Source organism: Zonotrichia leucophrys, chromosome 9, assembly GCF_028769735.1.
Source record: "Zonotrichia leucophrys gambelii isolate GWCS_2022_RI chromosome 9, RI_Zleu_2.0, whole genome shotgun sequence".
NCBI classification, from domain to species: Eukaryota; Metazoa; Chordata; class Aves; order Passeriformes; family Passerellidae; genus Zonotrichia; species Zonotrichia leucophrys.
This window is the reverse complement of record NC_088179.1, coordinates 19,933,573-19,950,713: the sequence shown is the minus strand read 5'-3', so window position 1 is coordinate 19,950,713 and position 17,141 is coordinate 19,933,573. Positions and strand designations below refer to the sequence as shown.

Genomic DNA, 17,141 nt, shown 5'->3' with positions numbered 1-17,141 from the left:
GGGGAATCATGTTTTTTATTCAGCTTCCTGCAGAAGATCTTACAAAAAAAAAAAAAAAAAAGAGAATGGTTTAACTTCTCTTGTTGACTGTTTCTCCTGATACTCTGCATCATGTTGTATTCCCTTTTATACTGTGTTCACTGACTGGTTTCTGACTAATATGTCTTGATATTTGCTACTTGAAGTGACATACAAAGAAGCTGTCATCACCAGCTGTGCAGAAGACATCGGAGAAAACCAACACTAAGTACTAAGAAGGAAATGAAAATGTCTTTTCTGCCCTGCTAAATTTGACTTGTGGTGCTGGTTTTTTTTGCCATCTTTCTCACTTGGCTCAACATGCTTGGCTAGTCTGAAAGAGAAACACTTTGCTGGCTGCCTCTTGCATGATCTCCAGGTGCAGGGGCCAATGCCCAGATTCCTGCAATGCAGAAATAAGTCAGCTGATTACATTTTTCATGTCTTTTTGAAACCTGTGATCTGCAGGCTCTCCTCAGATTTAAGGCATATCAGGATAGGTAACTTCTGTGTCTGAATGGTTTAGATTGGAAAATAGATGTTCAGCACCGATCAGGAATAATTTACTGATCTCTTAAGAGGGGAGAATAGGAAGTAAGCTATTACCATAAAAAAATTTTACTGCAATTTTCCTCTGCATAAGCTTAAATTCTGTGTAGAGAGGTTGTCAATTAGTGTGCAGATTTTTTTAATTGGCTATAATAAAAAGCTAATTGGTGTTTTGCTTAAAGAGTGAATTAAGAAAGTGTTGCTATAGAAACTTTACATGTGTATAGTGCTGCTCTACATAACAGTAGATATAATAGTCTAATGACCTTTCTGAGCCAGCTGTAAAGTCAAAGAAAATGTGTTAAATTCAGGCTGGCTGCAGAGATCATTAAGGGGTTTGTGACTTCACCCATTTCATTGCCAGAAAGTGTCTCTGGCATTGTCTCATATAATGTTTCTCTTGACTCATGTCAAACCATATAACAAATGCTGGTCTCAAAAGACCTGAACTTTTGTAAAATCCAAGCGCTCCAATTGTGAATGTGTAAACTGATCTGTAATCTGTCAAGCGTGAAATGTACTACTGGGATAAATTCATTTTCATAATCTGAGAAAATGTGATGATGGATCGGAAGTGGCAACATCTAATCCGAGAGCTGTTGTATCCTTGTGTCCCTCCTTCCTCTCCCTGCCCTCTCTACCCACTGAATTCTGAGCCTCATGTGAAACACAGGAATTACAGTTTTAAGTGAAATGGGATTTCTGCTCTAATTTGCAATATTCTCTCCTAGCAAGAAATACTTACTATCTCAAATATAAACTTTGTTGAGGAGAGAACAATTTCTTCAGGATTTGTGTACAAGAATATTTTTCCTCAAGCTTCCCTACAGAAATTACTTCAGAGTCATTATCTGTACCTTTGCTAGCTGCATAAAAGTTATATATAGGTGGCATGGATGAGCACAGTCATTACTGCCAAGGAAGGTGGTCACTAATGAAATAAATGGCTCTGGCTGGGGAAACTGAAACATGACCTTTTATTTTCAGTTCCCTGAATCTTATTGTTACTATGTCAACAAATTGTTTTGCTCCTTTTAAACTGTATATCTAGAAGGTGTAGGGGCGTGAGAGCCTGCAATTATTAGTCATGGGGACTGAAAAAAAACTTAGTGTTCTGCATGTCCAAATGTGAGAGACAGGACAAAGCTATAATCTGTTGATGTTTTGTGGAATCATTCACTGTGGTTTTTTTTTTCCCAGTGATTTTCAACTAAATAAACAAAACCTTCATTCTGTATCTGCTAAATTTGCCCCTGCAGTTGTTCTTTAAACTGGAAGAACACAACCGTGTTTGAGTGATTAGTGTGTGATTTGACTTTTTTTCCCCCCCTCGCTTCTTCTCTTCTCCAGTAGATGCTTAAAAAAAAAAAAATCAGTCTTCTAAGTGGGTGAATTTAGGAGAATCTCTCAGAATTCAGTGGAATTATACAGACAGCTTCTTTCTGTACCTCTGGGTCAGGACTGAGGAGTGTCATAACTTAGCAGCTATTCTTCCCTTGATACACATATGTAAGCCCTATTAGTGTTAATGCCTTTTTGAAATGCTCCCCTCATATATTCAATATCTACTACTGTGTCCAAACTCTGAAGCCTTATGAGTTGCATGGCATGTGACTGTCTCTAGAGCTTAATAGAAAGTTGGATTTAATCTCATAGTTCATCTTTTGAGCAGTAAAACTGTAAAAAAGATAAAATGTTGTAATGTGAAGCTTTTATCTGAGACCTGTGAGCAAATAAGATTTTTTTGCTGGTCCAGGGAAAAGACTGGGGTTTTTTTTTGTGTTTTTCGTCTTCCTTTTGTCTTGTCCAGTCAGACCATGAATGGAAGATGTACTTAGAGGGGCTGTATAGTCTAGAGGTGTTCTTTTGCAGAGGAGTAGTGCAATGTTGTATTGTCAAGGAAATGTGATTTTTGGAACCCAGTAAATCCATCCTTCATTTTAAATTTTTGCTGCTTTGCTGCAGTTCATTTTCAACGCCTTTTTGAAGAGGGGTTTCTGAGGGACACACCATGATTTTTCTTTAGGACTGGTATTTTTCTCTTAGTTTTACTTGGCTGTATGAAGCTCTGAGCATCCCAATCTAACATTTCCATTTCTGTTCTAATGGTAAAAGAAGTAAAATTTGTATTAAATCCAAGTGTCTGGGAGATGGAACTCCTGCTGGTTCAGTGTGCTGTTTGTTCATTTGGGTTAGTGCTGGTTGAGGTGCTATGAAATGGAGTAATGGAGGAGCTGGGTGGGTTCTGCATTCTGGACATTGACAAGAAGTCACAGAATCAGAGGCTGGAAAAGACCTCTGAGGTCCAACACCAGACCTTGGCTCTGGGTGCCACAGTCTTTCCTTCAACAGTCACAGTGCATTTTTATTTTTTAATTTTTTAAATTACTCCTTTACTGATATGGTTTTGTTTACAGAAAATCATGACAAAAATTGGTCCCTATTGGTCGTTTTCCCTCTTTGTTTTATAATTTATGGAGTGCAGCAATGGAAGCTTGCTTATTAGTGGAGCAATCTGTGGAATCTTTAGAATAAGCCTCGATTAGGACTGAATTTCAGTGATATGCACAGAGACTGTTTAAATATGTACTGAACTACCTCGTTTTGCTTAAGGAAGGAACACATTGACAACTGAATTTCATTAAAGAAGGAGGGAGATTTATATGGGTGATAATGAGGTTGCTGCTGGGAAATATGTGAGATATTGAAATGATCATAATATCAGTGTTGTTTGTTTTTTGTAATGAGAACAATTCCTGTTTACTGATGGATAACAAAGGCAATTGTTTGTTGGTCAGTGTTTTGTAGTATAGCAGAAGTGCCACCACAAATTCCTTGCTGAGGAGTCATGAGTCTTCATGAAACAGACCTTGCTGGATACAAGGACATTGATTTTAACGTTTTAGGCAGATATTTTGTTTCTCTAAGTAAGAAAAATATTTCCTAAGTACCATCGTGCTTCGAAATATGTTCTACTTTGCTGCAGTGTCAGGAAAATGCATCTTCTGTTTATATTTACAATTTGCATCATTGCAAATGATGAGTTTTCTGTTTCAATGAGTGGTATTATAAAATGTGATGTATCCCTCTTTTGCAGAGAATTAGTGTGGAGGCCAGACTGAAAATATGCCTTCGTGACAAAGTCTCTACAAAGCTGATCCCATCTTGGCTTTAAGGTAAATGAAAAAAACCTCTTCTAACTTTTCTTCTCATCATGGTTGGTATTCAACAAATATGGAACAAATGTGAGGATATCATGTGCTCAGAATAAAAAGGTATTTTAAGGAATTTAACTACAAAACTTAAAGTTTAGTCAAAATAAAGTGTAAGCATAAGCCAGTAATTTGAGTATGGCTTCAGTAATTAAAAGAAATGACAGTGGCATGAAGGCTTATGTGTCTTACATACTGCCTTGGTAACTGTCTGGTTTTGTCTGAAAATTGAATATGCATATGAAGGAGAGATCATTGTAATTGAATGGAAAATATGAAATTAAAAAGGCAACTAAGTATAAATAATTGAAAATCAGGTTGCAGCTCTGAGCTTCTGCATGTCGGGAGCTCAGTTGCAAACAAAATTGGTAGAATGGTAATTCACATTTTTCTTCCTCTTAATTTTCGTTTCATGGTACCATACTCCTGGTATAGAGAGCAAGGCAGTGAAAATGATGAAGGGGTAATTAAATATCTGTAGGAAAGTAAAAGCCAAACCAGAGACTAATTTTCAGCACTCTACAGCTTTCATTATATATGTATATGCTTTGATTTCTCATGTATATGGAAAATGTATCCTCTAACTGCATATTTTTAGCCTTTCTCCTCCAGAATTGTTTAACTTGCTGTGGCAAGCTTGTTTTGTTTGTGAAATCATTGCAGAAAAGAATTCTTTTAAAAACTTTATGAACAGTTGTTTACCTGTGAGTACAGCTAAGTATTCTTAATCTCAACTAAGTGTTCTTTATCATGGTTTTACCTGATTTGAACGTTTAATATGTCTTGTTCATTCACTGAAATCACTCAGAATGGGTAATTTTCAGTGTTTGGAACTTCTTGATTCTATATGCCCTGCTGTGTCTGTGGATGAAGGCATTTTCATTGCCCAGCTCTGTTTGGGCTGCAGGTCTGCTCTGCTGGTGCCTGAGAGGAATTGAACCTGGGGCTTGAGAATTACAGAGAGACAGGTGCTCCAGAGGTGGAGTGTTTTTGCACTGGTACTCAGGACTGGATCAGCACCTCCAGTGGCTGAAGTTCTGCTTTGTTTCCCTGGAATAAGTTAAAGATAGCACAGTTCTGCTTCTGAGATAATTGGTTTTTATTTATCTTGACATGGTTTAGAACAGCACTTGGTCATGGTGAATGCCATTCTTCTGGGTTTAAAAAACTGTCACCTGTTGCTTTATTTTTTAGAAATTCAAAGGGCACTTAGTGCTGTCAGCATGAGATCATCATTGTCTAATAATATTATATGTCTATTACTGTTAACTTTTAACAGATCCCTCTTCCTAATGCAATCATGCTGAACTTTTCACTACAAAGTAATTATCTGAGTTGTGTGAATTGGCTAAAACCTATCAGCTGTTAAAACCCAGAATGTTGCTTCTGCTTGGAAAGAAAGTCGTGTTGTTTAACTTCCCCCTCCCCTTCGTCCATCTCTGAGAGTGGGAGCCTGTGTGAGGGAGAAAAGAAAAGGAGCCTGATGGTGCTTAATGGCTGATGAATAAAGCCAAGGATGCAGGAATGGTTGCCTGGCAACCTGGCAGGATGGGCTGAGGTCCCTTGTCACTGCACAGGAGTTGACACTGGCTCATCTCTTGAGCTCATGAAGAAGGATTTCTGAGGGTTTGCACACTTTATCCTCAATATGCATCGTGGCTGGGTTAGATCTGTATCTTTTGTGTTTTGTCTCTGTGTATTTCACACCTCTGAAAAGAAACACGAGGGGAATAGAAGCAAATCAAGCATTTTACTTAAAGGAGGAAAACGTGTGCTTCCTGTGCCATGCTTTATTGTGCTTTCAGGATGAGAGCTGTGTCTAGAAAGAGGTTTGCCTAAAATTGAGAGCTCTTAGACCTAATTCCATGTAAAGTTCTGTTTTCTTAGTCTGAGAGTCCTCTGAAAATTATCATTAGTGCTAAAAGATAATGAGCTGGAGTTTGTGTTGTAATTGCAGCCCTGAGAAGAAGCCTTTTTGTGGTTAAACACGGCTCTGAAGAGACACATCTGCTTTTTTCCCTTCTTACACAGAAATAATGTCAGACTGAGAGCACAGTGAGGATTCTGACAGACTTGACCTTGTACAAGTTATTGTTAAACAATTCAAATGGATTTTGAACACAGGTGTCACACGAGGGGTGGATCTCTCTCTGTGCTGCAGGAGGGGTGTAGGTGGGTGATGTTTCCTTAGGGATGTGGTGTTAATTTGATGTTCCCTAGAAGACTTTTGGGAAAGTACATGGACATTACCCCATGAATGTTGTTGTCATCAAGTGAACATTGATCCAGTAACTATTTTCCTTTTATATGGAGATAATAATTAAGGAAAAAGGTGCAACTGGCTTTCAGAGGCTGCATAATCCAGTGTATTTTGAACATTTCAAGTAATTTTCTTTGCTCTTCTGTTTCTCAGAAACAACTTTGGTGCCTAATAATGAGGTCAAAGCTGTAGGAAGCAGATTGGGTTCTTGTTTTGAACGATTGGACAAAAGATCTACCTGGCATTTTTTTGCCCATTTCTCACACCAGGCAAAAGGGAGGTTAAAGAGTGTGTATATCTACAATTGTATCATCTTGGGGATTCTTAAACAAAAAAAATCAAACACCTCTCTCTTACTGGCAAGAGCACTTGTCATTTGCCAAATGCTTGCTGCACTTTTTTCTTGTTGAGTTCAAGCTTTTTGTTAATAGTTGTTCCTACAGCTGAAACTGTAGAGCATTTTGGCATAGTGTGTAACCTGACCAGCTGTCAAAAAACACTGTTTGCATGGAAATGTATTGATGGAATTTGCAAAGAAATCTATTAAATTTACTGTGGGCTTTGTAATTATCAGACTTGGAATAATAATCTGATTTTTATCAGCACTTTCATGTAACTTTTTTTGGTGTACAATCCATTCTCTTTCTCTGTCCCCAAGCAAACACACAGAGGCCAGACAGCAGCTGTGTGGAACTGCTTCCTTGTAACTGGAGATCCTCAGAAAATCAGGTGAAAGGTTTGAAAAGTTTCAGTGTGGACAGCCAAAGCCTTGAGGCCATTGTCATTAACAAAATGGTCTTTCTCCTTCCTTCTCTTGCAGGCTGCAGCATCTGACTTACTATTTATCTTTTTAATGGTTTATACTTGTATTACAAGCCCTGAGTTTGCTACAGGGTATTGAGAAATGTTTCCTAGCTCATGATGATTCATAGGAAAGTTTGGACAAACTGCTCTGGACTGGTAACTTGTATTCTTTAGGGCAGCCTTGGTCTGGGGCAAGATTGCTCTTTCTCATCATCTGCACGTGTGATTGTCTGTGGATAGAATTGTATTAACCCAAATTTAACCACTAGCATGGAGGGAGCTGCAGCTGCACTGGTGTTACAGAAACTTTGGACCCAAAGCCTCTAAGCTGAGCTTTAATCTGCTGTGTCAATGAAGGAAAAGAATAAAATTTTAAGATGAATCTGTGTTCATGTCCAAGGTGACCAAATTGCTGGCTGCTTACTCCCCTATAGCAGATTCTAAGATAGCAAAATACCTTAAAAATACTTATAATTGAGCCAAGAAAATAAGTAAGCTTCTTTTTTTTCATTTTTAACTGTGGGCAGTTTGTATTATTCTCTGTCTGTACAACACATTTCTGTTGAATAAAGCACATCCAACTTCTGCCATGTTACCAGAAATGTTCTTTTACTTGCAATTCAAATGGAATAATTTTACACTTTGAATCCTTTTTGTCCATCATGTTGTAAGGAATGTGAGGGGAGTATATTAAATTCTTTCAGCATTCCATTGAAATGCCTGTTGCTGTCTTAAGAAATTTCAGTATTACTGATCTGTTAAAACATTGGTTTCATTGAAATGTTGGTTAAGGAAACTTACACTATGATTCTTCAAATCAGCCAGTTTTGATACTTTTAACTTAGTTTTGCAAGGATTTTAATCTTCTTTTACTGACCCATATTGTAGTAATTTCTGTTGGACTGTTTAATTTCTTATGGAACTGAAACACAGAAAGTCATGGAAAGTTCAACCCAGAGCAGACAAGAATTAAAAGATTTTACTTTTTTGTGTGTACCATAAGCACTTTATGAAAGTGAGATTCTGATTTCTTTTCTTAATTATGGACACAAAATTAACTTTTCATCGTACATTTTGGCTTCTATGATGTTTTGTGTTACATAATATCCTGTCCATTTGAGACATGGAGACAATTTATTGGTTAAAGCATATAATACAACAGAAAAAAAAAAGGGTCATGGTTGATGCATTTTAGATCTAATTTCCTATGTTGCTTCTGTATTTAAAAAATCCATGTGAAAATATAGGAAGCAATGCAATAACTGCATACAAGCAAATACCAAGCCAACAGCTGTGTTTTCTAAGAGTACAGCACTGCCACTGGAATTGGGAAAAATAAAACTTTATTGTGAATTTGAGGAGAAATGGAAAACAGTGCTAATCTAAAAATAATTTTTCTTTTTTTCCCCTCAGTTGGGGAGAATAAGATTTTGCTGCCTTTACTCTCTCTGGAAAAATAAGCTCCTTCTGTTTTTTAGCAGTACTGCAAAGCTGATTCAGAGATGCAAACAGCAATGAAGAGTGTTATTCCACACTAGAAAGGCTTTGTATGGGGAGTTACTTATAGTAAATAATTAATCTAACAACTAGTTTGGAAAAAAGGAGGAATTTATTGTGTCTGGAGCACAGCTTGGATGCAGAGATGGTGCTGGGCCAGATCCTCAGCCTGGCTTTGTACAGTCCCAGTGCCTGCCCATCTGATCCTGCAGCCTGGTGGTTAAAAGCCAATGGAATGTGCTTTTCTGCAGGCTGAGGGGCTGTTTGCAGGTGTGATGTGCGAGGCTGTCCCTGGGAGGAGGAGATGGGGCTGGGGCTGTGCTGAGCTGACAGAGCAGCTGGGTCAGGGAGCCTGTGCTCCCCCTGCAGCCTGCCGGCAGCACGGAAAGCTGCCTGTGCCCCTGCAGGGGCTGATTTGCAGTTTTTATGGAGCGGGAAATACTGGAGACCTTCCTACTGTGGTGATGCCATGATGATTTTTTGCCTTTTCTTTTATATAAACCTCTTAAGTATTCTCAGTACCCTTAGCGTCCATTCTTGTAATTCCTTAAATCTGCTATTTTTTGCATAGTTCTGCTATTCTGTTAGGCTAGAAGACCAAACATCCCAAAGACCTCACAGCTGGAGGCCAGGAAACGCTAATCTACCTTAAAAAACCAAGATCCCCTCTAAAACACATCCTGTAAACTAGGATTAAACCCATCTGGGGGGAGTATTTTGGGATAGGAAGTTGTCATGCTATTCATTCAAGCCTCTCATTAGGGCATCGTTGTCAGATAAGCTAATTTGCAAAATCTGTAAAATTGTATCTATGTGTGTGCATTTTGGCATGTTCCACCTTGGCAAATTGTTGCACCATGAAAATCCTTATTAAATGCCCAGGTAAAACCCCTTTATCCCTTAACTGTGTCTGGCTCTTAATTTTAGAATCAAAGGAAAGGCATCAGTGGGGCCAGTGAAGGGAATGGCTTACCTGAGCTTTGTTAGGAAACAACCACACCTGGCACAAGAGGGCAGCAAGTCTGCTGGCTAGAAAATAATTAACTGGCTGTGGGAATATCAGCTCAGAGGTGCTTCTGGTCAGTTTGTGCCCTCATTTGTCCATAGATGTGACAAAAGTGTTTTTCAGAGACCCTGTTTAGCCTGGTGGATGGTGTGTCAGGGCAGAGTTTGGTTGCTTTGCTCCATTCTGGAGGGATTCAGGCTCTGCTTGATGGGATGTGTGGATGGCAGGAGCTGCCTGTCCTGCTGTACAGGGCAGTCCCACACTGTGGGGTCCTTTGTCGCATATTTTTGCTTCTCTGTAGGATATACATAGCTATATATCTTTATTTATATATATATATGTGTGTGTGTGTGTTTTACAGCTCTCCTGTTGTAGCAATCTTTAGTGATTGAAGATTGACTCAAAAGATTCTTCCTGGCTCTTCTGTATTTGCTGGGGTAGAAGATATTTCAGCATTCAAGTCTTCGTTGGCTTGAAAATCCATCTCCATGTTAAATGACTGTATTTCATAGAGTAAATTTGTTCTAAAAGCTTACATATGTGCCTGGAATGCAAGCTGACCTACTTAAACTACAGCCCTTCCCAGCTGTGCTAGATGGATCTAGATGTGTGTTCATCTTGCCAAAATCCAAACCCTTTTTTGAAGAGGTGCTTTTTCTAAAAGAGGAAGGATAAAATGGTGATTTTTTTTTCCTATTTAGAGCTGATCAGCTTTGATTTCCTGTATTAGGTTTCTAGACTTTGTGCTTCCTAATGTGATCTTAGAATAGTAAGATTTACTTCTTAGTTGTGCAAGATGGAGTTAGTGTTAGCATTTATAATGTGAGCTCTCTTGCTGACAAACTTTCTTCATTCCCTCACTCTTCCATTCTCCCTTTTCTTAAGCTGCTTACTTTTTCATGCAATTTTTCCTTTGCTTTCAGTAATAACTACAAGGTTCATCAAAAGTAAAGGTGGCAGAAATAAATTGTGAAGAGATTTTTCAGCCAAACAAACAGCATCTTTAAAAAGCTCTGGTTTAATTCACTGTTTTACAAAATAATCAAGTGGATCAAAGGACAGGGGGATTGTTATTATATTTTGTATACTCTGCATTACTATAATTTATAGCCTCAGATTTAAAGATACAATCTTCTGTGCACCAGACTTTATTGAAGTTGGAGTTTAATTAATATAGGAGTTTGCTGAATACAGAAAAAAACAAATTTGAAGGAAACAGGAGAAACTAATCCTTCTTTTTCCCGACCTTCTGCAAACCACCTTCACAGTAATGTGTCTGCAGCTTTGGCTTCTGTGCACTCATCCTTCAGCTGCTCAAGTCTGAAGCTGCTGAAGCTTGAGTTATTTATTTTCTACAGGCCTATATTTTCATTAACTAGGAAGTATAAAACATTAAAAGTGAATCAGGAGGCCATTGCTGATTTTGATTGCTAACTTTTTTTTTTTTGAGGTTTGGTTGCTAATGCTCTTGGAGTGAAAACTGAGGAGCAGGAACTGATTAGAAAATGGAATTTAAAGGAACTTCAAAAATGGCATTTTGACAAAGCACCTGTTTTCTGTGGAGGGAAAAATACTTCTGTGAGGAAAATGGTCTTGTTTCAGCCTTCCAAATCAGGATTTTGAGAGGGAAGAAGGAGAAATGTTGAGTTTTCTTATGGTCATAAAAGGTAAAACAGGTCACATTGTGTTACATTGTCAATCATGTCAGGACTGTTAAGTCTCAGAGAGACAGAACAGTTACCCATAATTCAGGTATTGTGAAAATAATGTATGCATTGTTAACAAAACAACAAAAAATAATGAATTCTTTTTTCTGCATACTAATAAATTCCCTTGGCATATGATTTTCTCACTCAGCAAGGGATTAGGGAGAGCTTGAACAACATGCCAGTCATTTTGCTGGATATGCTTCTGAAAAAGGAGACTGCTCCTCTGTGCAACCTTCTCTGGGATCTGGAAGATCTAAATCTTAATTCTGTTCAGTCCACATCAGTGAGTTGCAGGTCAGAGTGGTGTTTTGGTCTTTTCTGGTCCCTTTAGTAATTACCTATTATTAATGCTTAGAAATAAATGGGAACAGATATATTTTGTTTATCACTAAGTTTCAAAGAGGTGATGCTTGCATCTCTGTGAAGTTTTATCCCACAGCATCCTTGCAACTGGTGAAAAAGCACAATTAGAGTTGGAAATAAAATGATGGAGTAAGTCTTCCCTGGGCTTTGCTCACTGCTCAGTGCTGTCTGTGCAAGGTCCCTGCTGTTGGCACTCACTCTTTTTTTTAGTGCATCATTTGCATTGAAAACCTTTTTCAATGTAGGTTTTGAGGCTGATTCTCCTTTCCTTTGTGTTTAGTCCATTTTAATTGTGGAATAAAGTATTTTTCCTTCCCATCTCCTGTTTTAATTGAGGTTGTAGCCTAAACAACTGCTTGTAATTTAGAGGCCAACCAAATAATGCTGTTCCTTTTGCTGTGCTATTTTTCATGTGATAAATGAAATAGCCATGTTGCTCTTAAAAACAAACAAACAACCAGCACTAACAACAAGAAAATCCAAGCACCAACAATATGCAAACATCAGAATCTGTGCCCCTCTGGTTAGTGAGGCAGACAGGATTGGCACTGTCCCTTTGCTCCCAGCCCTCCTGCCATTGCTGAAGGTGAAATATTTGTTATTATCATCTTGTCAAAACTGTCAGCCCATGGTGCCAGACTGGTGGTCAGTGCAAGAAACTTTACTGGCTGCTTCTGTCCTGTGATGCACTTTAAAACACATGATTAACAAGGAGCAAGTGTTCACAGAGCCTGGATCGAAATCATCTTAGCAATTGTGTAAAGGAACTCTGCATAGTCACAGTTCTTACGTGTCAGTTCTGGATATTATTTTTATTATCTCTGCAATTTCACGTGTAATAATTGTGCCTCATTATTCATGTTTTGGAAACATTGGGACAATATTCTTTAGAAAAAATCAAACCCCAAAATGTGTATTTCTGTTCCTTTGTGGAGTATCTAGTGTAACAAACCATGTTACCAGTAAAGAGCGACAGCAGCAGTGTTAACTGTGGGTGATATTGCTTTCTTTGCATTAATTCCATAAAAATCCAATATTCTTGAGTAAAAGTGAGAGTCTTAAGCCTTTGGGCCAGCGCTTAAAGGAAACCTTGGCTTTTCTGAAGGCTTTCAGTTGTGAGGGCCTCTAGCTTTGCAGACCTACTCTAAGAAGATTGGGACAAAATTCATATTCTCTGCCAATTCTCAGCACTATTGGTGGAGTGTTCTCTGTTTCCAGTGACATGGAATTTAGGCTTACAGTCAAGTCATCCATGGTGTCAGCAGGGTAATGCAGAGATCTGCTTGCCATGACTTGATGCACAGCATAACCAAATTTTCTCTTTTTCAGCCCTGATCACTGCAATCATCAAATTACATTTCTGTTCTCTTTCTGTCAGATGCACTCTTTAGACTAAGAAATATTGTATTTGATGTGCAGTAAATACATAGAATCGCTTTCTTTTTTTTTTCTTTCTGGGAGCAGAACAAAGCCACTGCATTTTCACACTTGGGTGTTTCTGGAGAGGATGAGTGAATTAAGAGTTCCTCCTTTGGAAAACACTCCATTTAAATCATTGCACACAGCTGAGCACAACAAACAGTTCTAGGAGAACATAAAAGCAAGAAAGCCACTTCTCACCATCAGTCATTGTTGAGAGAGGGAGTGTGAAAAATCTTGAGTTTCCGTCCTTTTTGCGCTATTCCCACTTGTAGTCCTCATTTCAAGGGAAGAAGTATTTTCAGTACTATCACTCTCATCTCTTGAATTCTTAAAAATATTTAAGAGTTAACAGAAGGTGATGTGAGAAAATGCTAGAACTGTAACTACAAAATCCTTCTGTAGGTGCTAAAAGCCTAAAATCAAAACCTTACTCTTGAAGGAAGTGCTGGTACTCAGTAGCTAAGGAGAGGAGTTATTTATATAGCCTTAGACTTCCATTTTCTTTGGAATGAGTAGCTCTCCTTATGGGGGTGGAGGGACACCTCATGGAGTACAGCAGTGAGGGTAAAAAGTAATCATTGTGATTTTTTCCATGCTTAGAAGTAATACCAACATAGGTTATTTAAGGATTTCTCTTTCAAGAGTTGGACAGTTTGGGTTTGGAGAGGACAGAAATGCTTTAGATGTTTCTGTCATCAGTTAATTATCGAATATATTTTACATTGCAGTGCAGAAAGTCACTGATAAATAAGCTTGCTTTTCTTAAGCATATATTAAAAATAGAGCAACCCACACGTGTTTGTTTATAGAAGCTCAGTACCAAATCTTTGACTTAGCCAAGTTTGGTGGTCAAGGAGAAGTTTCTGAATGTGCTCCTCTGCTGTCTCCAGGAATGGATTGTGCAACTTAGGTATCTCTTTTCTTAATAGGGACCTGGTTGAAAAGCATGAATAGAGTCTTTAATAAAGGCTCAGTGTCTCTTCTTGCACTCTTGTTGTCCAGTAGCTGTCCTAACAGAAGCTTTCAGGAAAGACCACTTTGGTTTTTCCCTCTTGAAGTAAACACAAAGCCGCCAAAGTTCTTACTTACTCTTTTCTTTGCACACCAAAATAACTTCATTTAGTCTTGGTCCTTAAGCAGAGGAAGCTGCACTAGAACTGAAAACCTCCACCCACTGAACGGATGTTTCAGTGGAATGTTTCACTGGCACTTTCCACGGAAAACTCAGTGATTTAATTCAAAGATGATGTTCAGCATGGGAGCTGGAAGTCAGGGAGCAGCTGGGGAGATTCCCCAGGTGTCTGCTGGGATCTCACCCCTTGCACTGACCCTGAGCTGGCCAGGGGCAGCTTCAGCTCGCTGGCAGTAAATGACAGCAGGATGCACGAGCCTGGTGAATTGTAGGAACCACTGACTGCAGATTTTGGGCCAGGAGCTGATTATGGGGCAGTATGTAGCAATAGCTCAGCTTGCTGAGAGAAATAAAATAATAAAAGGCCTAATTTCACACCCAATTATATTTTTCTTCACTCTTTGTTTTCTTGGTAAAGAGTCTTTTCTGGCTGTGGAGCAGTCGAATTAACCCAACTAATGTAATAATCAGACAAGAATAAAGCATGAGCATTTACTTGTAAACGCCTTCATTTCTGTGAACCAAGTGAAAACTTCTTTTGGAATTTACTGCTCTGATGAGTGAGGTTTGGGGGATGTCTGATTTACCTTCTATAGCAAAACTCAGGGCATAAATATCTTCTACTTCAGTTTATGTGATGCTTACCTTGAGGGGTGGGGATGTTCTTACTCCTTAATGAGATTTTTGTTTGAATTAGCATAGCTTGTTTCAGAAATTTTACTTGAAAAGTACGCTTTACCTAGCCTGAATTATCTTGAAAAGCCCATCTTCTAGTTTTTACCCTCTGTATTTCTGTTTCAATACTTTAAAAAGAAAAAGAAGAAAAAACCAACACATTTTAGTTTTAAAAACAGACTTAATTGCTTCTGGATTACAAAACTTTTCTAACGCAATTGATTAGACCATTTTGAGTGTAATCCAGATGGAGATTAACATGGGGAGAGCTAATTACCTCTTTTAAATTGCAGTTTTTTGTTCCTTTAAAATAACGCTGTGTCTTCTCTTTGATTTTTGTCATTGGCAGTTGCAAATGTAAATGTTGAAATAAAACTAACTTTGAAGGCAGAGAGACAGGTGTGCTTTTTCAACAAATTGATTACAAATGTATCAGACACCTGTTGTTTGATTTACGTGGCAGAAAAGAGCAAATATTTTCTTGTAACTCAGTTGGGAGTGTGGCTGGATAAGATTATCTCCTTGTGCTGGAGAGGGAGGATAAGACAAGCAAAACAACCTTTTGTTTTGTTTAGAAGCCCTTTATGTTAAACAATCAACACAATATTGAAATTGCAGTGTTGAAGGAGAGCATTTTCCTTGGGGATAATCCTTGGGAAAGGCAGGGGAAGGGTGGGTTGGGTTTGAGGTTCTTTGCAAAGATTTTGCCAAGGAGCTCTGCATGGGCAGCATTTATTGTTCTCTTCGGTGGAGAGCTGCAAAGTTCCCATCCCAGACACTGGTTTGATAGTTAACATGTAGATTTCCTGCAAAATGCAAATTCAAAGGTTCTTTAAAAGCAGTTCCTAACTTTCTGTGGTCTTTGGCATTTTGTCCCCAACACCTGCCACGAACCAGAGCAACGCTTCGTCTTGCAACCTGTGTGAAAGTGAAAGGAGAGGGTGGGGAGCGAAGGAGCAGGAGAGCCAAGAGGAGACAAAGCAGCCTTGCCCGAAGCACATGTTAATCAAAGCAGATCAAAGGATATGATGTCAGTTTATAGAGAAACAGGTCAGGCAGGCCCAGGTAGCTCAGGAAGCAGGATACTGATTATTCCCAGAAGAAAGTCAGGTATAGGGTTACCGCGCCGCGGTGGAAAGTCAGGAGGTCAGAACTGGCACAGCAGCCACGTCCCCCGGCTGGAACAGCTCAGGGAGTTCATAATTCAGTGGAAATGGGGGAGAACGAGCCCAGTGCAGCGAGTGCAGCCCAGCCAGGTAAGCACACGTGGAATGCTGTGCTGTCGGGAGCTCTGGGGCATCCTTGCCCTGCGTGTGGGAGCTTGTTCTGCTGCCGGCTGTGCTGCGTGTCCACGCGAGGGGACTTGTCCTTGCATGTGTTTGGGGAAAGGAGGAAATCCACATCACTCATCTCTGCAATGCATTATTTAAAATAACCCACTGCTTGCGTTTAGGAGGGCAAGGAAAGGTCTGATAAGATCGTGTAAGCATTTGGCGCTGTACTGTCAATAAGGTTGCTTTAAATTTAAGGTGATCTGTGGGTGATGAGGTTACTGTTCTGTAGATTCGTTAAACCTTCTGCAAATGCTTTTTGGGTAGGAAGTGCTTTGCACAACTACTTTGCACAAATTTCCTGCCTGTTGCATGTGAGCAGGGCATGGCAGATGCAGGGAGATGAAGGATGTTGTTTCTGTTTAGCATTCGTGCCTTATTTCAGCTTGTTGCCTTTGTGGTTTTTTTTCCTTTTGTGGGTTGTGCTGAGGTTACACCAACACATGCATGCAAAATAGCCCTTGTGGGCACTTGTGTGACTAACTGTAAGAACAGAGTATTCTGTCCTAGGTGTTTTAAATTTTCAGTAGAATCCTGAACGCAACACTTCATAAATCTTGCTTAGTCCTTCTTTTGCAACATTAATGTCAAGTTTTTGCTTTGAGAAAGAATGTTTTCCCAGTAGCCCTTTTTTCTTTCAACAGGCTGTTTTAACATCCCAGAAAATATTATCATCCTGGGGAATTATTCCATTATTTTATCTTCTTAGCATTCAGTGGGTTTTTTCCCCTGACATTCAGCCAGTGCTTTTCTTTTGCTTGACTTTACCAGTTTCTTCCTGGCCTCTTTCTCATGCTCTGCATACAAGGGATATAGCTTTGTGTCTGTTTTGTGTTTTGCAAGAATCCTTAAACCATTGTAAAATTTTCAAAAGGTTTTCTGAGAGCTGAAGTGGTAACTTTCTAGTCAGTGACAAGATGTGTTATTATTTTTCCCTTGAAGTTATTCTTTATATGCATGCATGCATGTAATCCAGGGTTTCAAATGTGTGTCTCAGATTTCCATATTTTGTAGGGAATAACTCCATCAATGCTGGAGCAGGTTTAGTTCACAGAGAACTTCTATTCCACTGCCTTTTTCTGTCTCTCTCTTTTTTTTTGGTGTTAATAATTATGTAGGAACGATCCAGAAAATACATGGCAGCAAATTAGATTTTGATCCAT

General features: G+C 39.0%; 1 protein-coding gene across 6 annotated transcripts in view; it reads left to right on the top strand.

Annotated features, from left to right (window-relative positions):
- The window catches only part of NAALADL2 (N-acetylated alpha-linked acidic dipeptidase like 2), a 410,218-nt gene that overhangs the window by 96,821 nt on the left and 296,256 nt on the right, over nucleotides 1-17,141 (top strand). For all 6 annotated transcript variants that reach the window (XM_064721341.1, XM_064721337.1, XM_064721340.1 and 3 more), the window contains one exon: nucleotides 3,665-3,743. The gene's annotated coding sequence lies outside the window, so the exon portion shown is untranslated. The remainder of the gene's footprint in view (nucleotides 1-3,664; nucleotides 3,744-17,141) is intronic.